The sequence below is a fragment of the Micropterus dolomieu genome, linkage group LG10 (assembly GCF_021292245.1).
Source record: "Micropterus dolomieu isolate WLL.071019.BEF.003 ecotype Adirondacks linkage group LG10, ASM2129224v1, whole genome shotgun sequence".
NCBI lineage: Eukaryota > Metazoa > Chordata > Actinopteri > Centrarchiformes > Centrarchidae > Micropterus > Micropterus dolomieu.
Window position 1 is genome coordinate 876,460 of NC_060159.1, and position 5,938 is coordinate 882,397.

Genomic DNA, 5,938 nt, shown 5'->3' on the forward strand with positions numbered 1-5,938 from the left:
AAAGAATGGTGTGAAAAGGGAAAAACATCCAGTATGCTGCAATCCTGTGGGCGAAAATGCCTCGTTGATGCTAGAGGTCAGAGGAGAATGGGCCGACTGATTCAAGCTGATAGAAGAGCAACTTTGACTGAAATAACCATTCGTTACAACCGAGGTATGCGGCGAAGCATTTGTGAAGCCACAACACGCACAACCTTGAGGCGGATGGGCTACAACAGCAGAAGACCCCACCGGGTACCACTCATCTCCACTAAAAAAAGGAAAAAGAGGCTACAATTCGCAAGAGCTCACCAAAATTGGACAGTTGAAGACTGGAAAAATGTTGCCTGGTCTGATGAGTCTCGATTTCTGTTGAGACATTCAGATGGTAGAGTCAGAATTTGGCGTAAACAGAATGAGAACATGGATCCATCATGCCTTGTTACCACTGTGCAGGGTGGTGGTGGTGGTGTAATGGTGTGGGGGATGTTTTCTTGGCACACTTTAGGCCCCTTAGTGCCAATTGGGCATGGTTTAAATGCCACGGCCTACCTGAGCATTGTTTCTGACCATGTCCATCCCTTTATGGCCACCATGTACCCATCCTCTGATGGCTACTTCCAGCAGGATAATGCACCATGTCACAAAGCTCCAATCATTTCAAATTGGTTTCTTGAACATGACAATGAGTTCACTGTACTAAAATGGCCCCCACAGTCACCAGATCTCAACCCAATAGAGCATCTTTGGGATGCGGTGGAACAGGAGCTTTGTGCCCTGGATGTGCATCCCACAAATCTCCATCAACTGCAAGATGCTATCCATCAATATGGGCCAACATTTCTAAAGAATGCTTTCAGCACCTTGTTGAATCAATGCCACGTAGAATTAAGGCAGTTCTGAAGGCGAAAGGGGGTCAAACACAGTATTAGTATGGTGTTCCTAATAATCCTTTAGGTGAGTGTATATGTCAGAGGTCGCACAACTCTGGCGCAACAAGGGGTTAAGTGTCTTTCTCAGGGACACATTTGTGACCCGTACTGACTAGATAACACACTCGGACATCGGTTGCTACTGTCTAGTTTTGTTGGCTAGCTTGCCACCTGGTCTCTTGCTCGGTCACTCTTTTTCTCCTCTTAGCTTTCTCTGTCAATGTCCTCTTCAGCCTCTTCGCCACCAGCACGACATTTGAAATGTACATCTTTTGACTCCTTTATCTGCTATTGGGTCCCTTTGGTATTGTTAGCAGAGTTGAATTGTTCAGTGATTCTGGCATGCTCATCCAGTGCTAGACAGAAAATAATGGCGGAGGAATAAAAACACAGTGGAGAATCAGTACTAAGAGTAATCAGAACTCTCCCATCAGGAGGAGAAACCTTTTTGACACGTCACATGTCAATCTCAGCGAATCTTATTGGCTAATAACATTGTCCATCACACAGTACCTGCATTAACTGAAGTTTGCATATGTTGACAAAACAAAATTGTTATGTTATATATGACCTTTTTCTCTCTGCTGCATTCACCGGTCTTGTGCCAAGTTGTGTATAACATTATTGGAAGGTCCTGCAAGGTGCACACACAACTCAGCACAACACCTGCACAGCTGTTGAGTTGTCTCTCTTACTCTTCTACCACACACAGGCAGCGCCCACGCATGCGCACTGACACCCCCTTCCTTAAAGGTCCAGTGTGTAATATTTCTGGGGATCTATTGACAGAAATGCAATATAAGATCCATTACTATGTTTTCAGTGGTGTATAAAGACCTTACATATTGAACCACTATGTTTTTATTACCTTCTGATTGAGCCTATTCTGCCTACATAACCGCGGGTCCCCCTTACATGGATGTCACCATGTTAAGCCGCCATAGTTCTACAGTAGCTGAAAACAGACAAACTGCACTACAGGGCACATTCATTCTGAACTTTGTTTTGTACTCTTTTTGAATTTTTCAAAGTTAAAGCTCTCAATTCAACTCGAAAATTAAGCATTGCAGCAAAAAAGGTTCTCGCGCTTTTATTTTGCAGGCAAAACCACTAAAGAGGAAGTGATTATGTGAATATCTGTTGCTGTCATGACTGAGATCTATTTCAGCACCACTATCAAAGTCTGTATTTATTTAAATTTTTTGCCTCTATCAAAGCTGGCGGCAGGCCAGATATTGCTGGCGGGCAGTTTTGGTCTATAATCACAGAGAGAATTAACGTGTTTCCCTTTCCCCGTGTCCATGTTGTAAAATGTCTTTGTAAACTTTATCTGTTATGTGATTTATGATGGACTTTGGTGCAGAACAGAGACAATGTTACACCCTCGTTGCTTACATTTTCCATGTTATCCATGTTGGCCAAGTCACAATAATATGGTTTTACTGAATAATGACGATAACTTTTGTCCTGTGTCAGCCAATGTAGCTATCCTATGCATTTTAAAGGGGGGGCGGTAGACTAGACAGTTGATTGCAATTTGCATCCTCACCGCTAAATGCCACTAAATCTTACAAACTTAACTTTTAAGGGTTAGGGTAGTTTTTATGTGCAGCATTATATGTAGATATTTATATCATGATAGGCTGTATATTAACTTATTGGGAGATAACCGGTAGTTCTATGTAAAATCAGACATTGAGCACCCCCAAATAGCCAAGCGTGACTCTTCGATCCTTCACTCAAACATCTGTTGACCTCTCATGACCATCTGCGCTCCAATGTACTTTGATGATCTTTCTGATGGGCCAACTTGCCCTGGGGAGCTTCTGGGGTGTCCTGCCATTTCTGACGAAGTTGGAGGGTGGGAAAGTAGTTTCAGATAAAAACTGGTCCACCAGAATTTGGCAGTATTTCAATCTCCTTCTGGTAAGCCCCTGGATCATAGTATACACCACCTGAGGGAGTGCACCATCAGGCCGGCCCATTAGAAGGACAATTGGCGTCACTGCATCCTCCTTAGCTATACTAGACAATGTATAGCCTATAGGCTTGGAGTTTTAGATGCCCTCGACCTCCAGCACCTCTTCAGATACTGACTGAGCTCCAATCACTGTGTACAGGGCAGTCTTCGCAGATCTTATTTCCCGTTCCCACGTACCTCCAAGATGGGGGGCCACCGGGGGATTAAAATAAAAGGAAATCATCTGCTTTGCCAGTCTGCCTCCTGCCCTAATTGTCCTCTTTTTTGTCGTCCTCTGTGCTGCTCAGCTCCTTGTCCTTGCCGCCACCCGGCGCTCCAGAGACTTTGCTGGCCAGCTTCACTGAGATTCAGCTGTCCAGCACACTAGAGACTTTGCCACCCAGCACCGGACTTCCACCCGGCCTCCACACAGGTATCACCCACGCCACCGATGTCCAGGTCGCACAACTGAGGTCTCTAGCTGAGCTTCGGTCCTGCCTCCAGGCAGCCTAAGGTCTGCAGCTGCACTTCAGTCCTGCCTCCTGATCGTCCGACTGAGGGCTCCTGCAGCACTTCTGTCCTGCTCTCTCGCCAACCAACTGAGAGCACCAGCTCTTTTTCTCTGCTCCCCAAGTACTTGCCCCTGTCTTTGGGTGTGGGTAGTGTTATTTGCTGATTTATTTTGTTAAACCCTTCCTCCTGGGTTTGTGTATGTCACTTCCTGTCTGTGTTGTCTTGCTCTCTGTGTAGGTTTGGCATTGTGTCAAAATATGGGCAGGCATCAATGATAGACAGTCATGCTGCTTTACCTATTTCTGCTTAATTTACTCCAGTAAAATGTGAGCACATTAAAATACCACATGGTTCATCCTAGGTGGGAAACTGCTATTAAATGCCACCATGTAAACGTTAATGGCATTCTTGTAATGTAAAATGTGTGATGTGTACATTTAATGTAATCTTGTTATGCTCTCTTTAGAATTTTCACCTTGCACTAGTTCATAGACTGATTTCTTGATTTGTATATTTTTAAGCTGATTTTTTTAAAAATTGCATTTGAGTGGACATACATGTGGTCCTTAGTCCTGAGTATTATTAATGTGCTGCAGTGAGATGGTTAATGATGGTGACTTATGAGCAATGCTATTATGGCAATGTTTGTTGTTTTACGTACTCTTTCACAACTGCACACAAAGTGGCCATTGTTTGGTCACTGTGTATTAAAATGATACATGCAGTGACTATCGTGGTTGTGAGTTTGTCAGACATGCAGAAATGCAACTTTTCAGTAGTCGGACATGATAAGGAGCTCAGGCTGACAGCCATGTAAACAGTCCCCATTCATTCTCCAAGCTACAAGGGAAGGTAATACACACTGATATGTAGGCACTGATATACAACCTGTACAACATTCACACACATACCCTGTGTTTGACACAGGTATACACTGTTCAACCTGTGTTTGACCTATTATACCTGCTGAAACTAATTAATTCAACTGCAACTGTAGATTAATTCACATCACTGGTAAACTGCAGGATTATACAAGAGCTTGCATTAAAACAGTTCTGACTGCTGAACAGAGTTCAATCAGAACAGACTCCACAAGTAAATGAGAATTATGGTTTGACAGAATCTTAACTTAAAGTCAAGATAGTAGCTTTCAATAATCAACCATATCTTGCGGTGAAAGGGAGCGGATAGAGAAATCATCATCATCATCATCATCATCATCATCGGCCAAACACCATATTTGGACAGAGCCAGGTATTACACCCCCAAACTGTCAAACTACTAATTCCAAGGACAACAATGAACTTATACAACATCCCCAGTGAAAGCAGTGGAGCATACTTTCATCTGAAACTGACTTTTTTTCACAGTAGTTTTAAATTCAGGCTCCCTAACATGGGCCATGTAGTTGCAGGTGCTGTGCTGGTGTGGTTTATCTGCTTAGGACAGACATACACAATGGTACACACAAACACACACACACACAATGGTATTGACCCTGTGGCAACATGCCTGTTATGCACTGAAAAGACTTAGGTCTGTCTGCCAGCCTGTCCTGACGTTTGCTTCTGCGCATGTCTCAGTAAAATCTAATGTCTGACGATTGATCTGCAGCATCTGAACAGTAACAGTCAGCATGACGCCTGCACGCTCCTGATTGGATCTAAACCTAGAAAAAACATGGCAGATTTAAGACAAAACAATCCCAACTCTACTCTCTCAACTATTGATAGTTTGCACAGTTGTCATGGAGATGGATCTTCTGACATAAGAGTTCAGTAGCTGTTATGATTTCATCTATAGCTCTGATATAGACCATGTATTACAGTCTAGAAAAAGCTGTTAACACTGTAAGGTATTGAGTGTTTTGAATTTAAGGCCATGATCATACTCCAATATACACTGGAGTTGGCTAGCTAAATATATTTCTAGGCCTATAGGTCAATGTAAGCCCCACTCTGGGGGTTGCTGAATGATATTCTGGGGAACATCCTGAAGCAGAGAGAAAGCAGAAGCAGGAAATAACTTCCCACCACAGATGTCCAGTGAATAGAGTATTTTATTATTTTAAAGGAATTCTCCACCTAAAATCTATCTCAGATCGATTACTGCCTTTGTTCATCTTACTGTGTGACATCAAAGGCAAGAGCGCATGTTATTTTGTTGTTTAATTGGCTAATTTAATCTGGCTGAGGGGCAACAGTTGAAAATTAGCCTTTTGGTTAACACTGGCACATTTGCAGTGATGTTTATCAGTGTGCACTTCCTGTAATGAAGGAATACAATAAAATAAAGTGGGGGCTTCCTTTGCTACCAGCTGGTTCTGGTTTAAATGTGACGTCACAATTCATAAAGCTTGTTGAAAGGCCATTTTTAGAGAGGACTCACACACACACACACACACACTACTTATGCACTTCTCCCAAGTAAGCTATAGTTTCATCCAAGCTCTGTGGTGTGTGGTTGTAAGTCAGTCAGTGACGTCTTTGGATGTCTGAGAGCAGGAAACCAGCTGCAGTACAACAGCTGCCACCCTCAATGTTCATTTACACAC

At 43.1% G+C, this 5,938-nt stretch overlaps 1 long non-coding RNA gene across 1 annotated transcript in view; it reads left to right on the forward strand.

Annotated features, from left to right (window-relative positions):
- LOC123978027 overlaps window positions 1-4,108 on the forward strand; it is a 5,150-nt gene extending 1,042 nt beyond the window's left edge. The window contains exon 2 of the long non-coding RNA XR_006826844.1: window positions 3,180-4,108. This is a non-coding gene — a long non-coding RNA (uncharacterized LOC123978027). The remainder of the gene's footprint in view (window positions 1-3,179) is intronic.
- The last annotated feature ends 1,830 nt before the right edge of the window (window positions 4,109-5,938 follow it).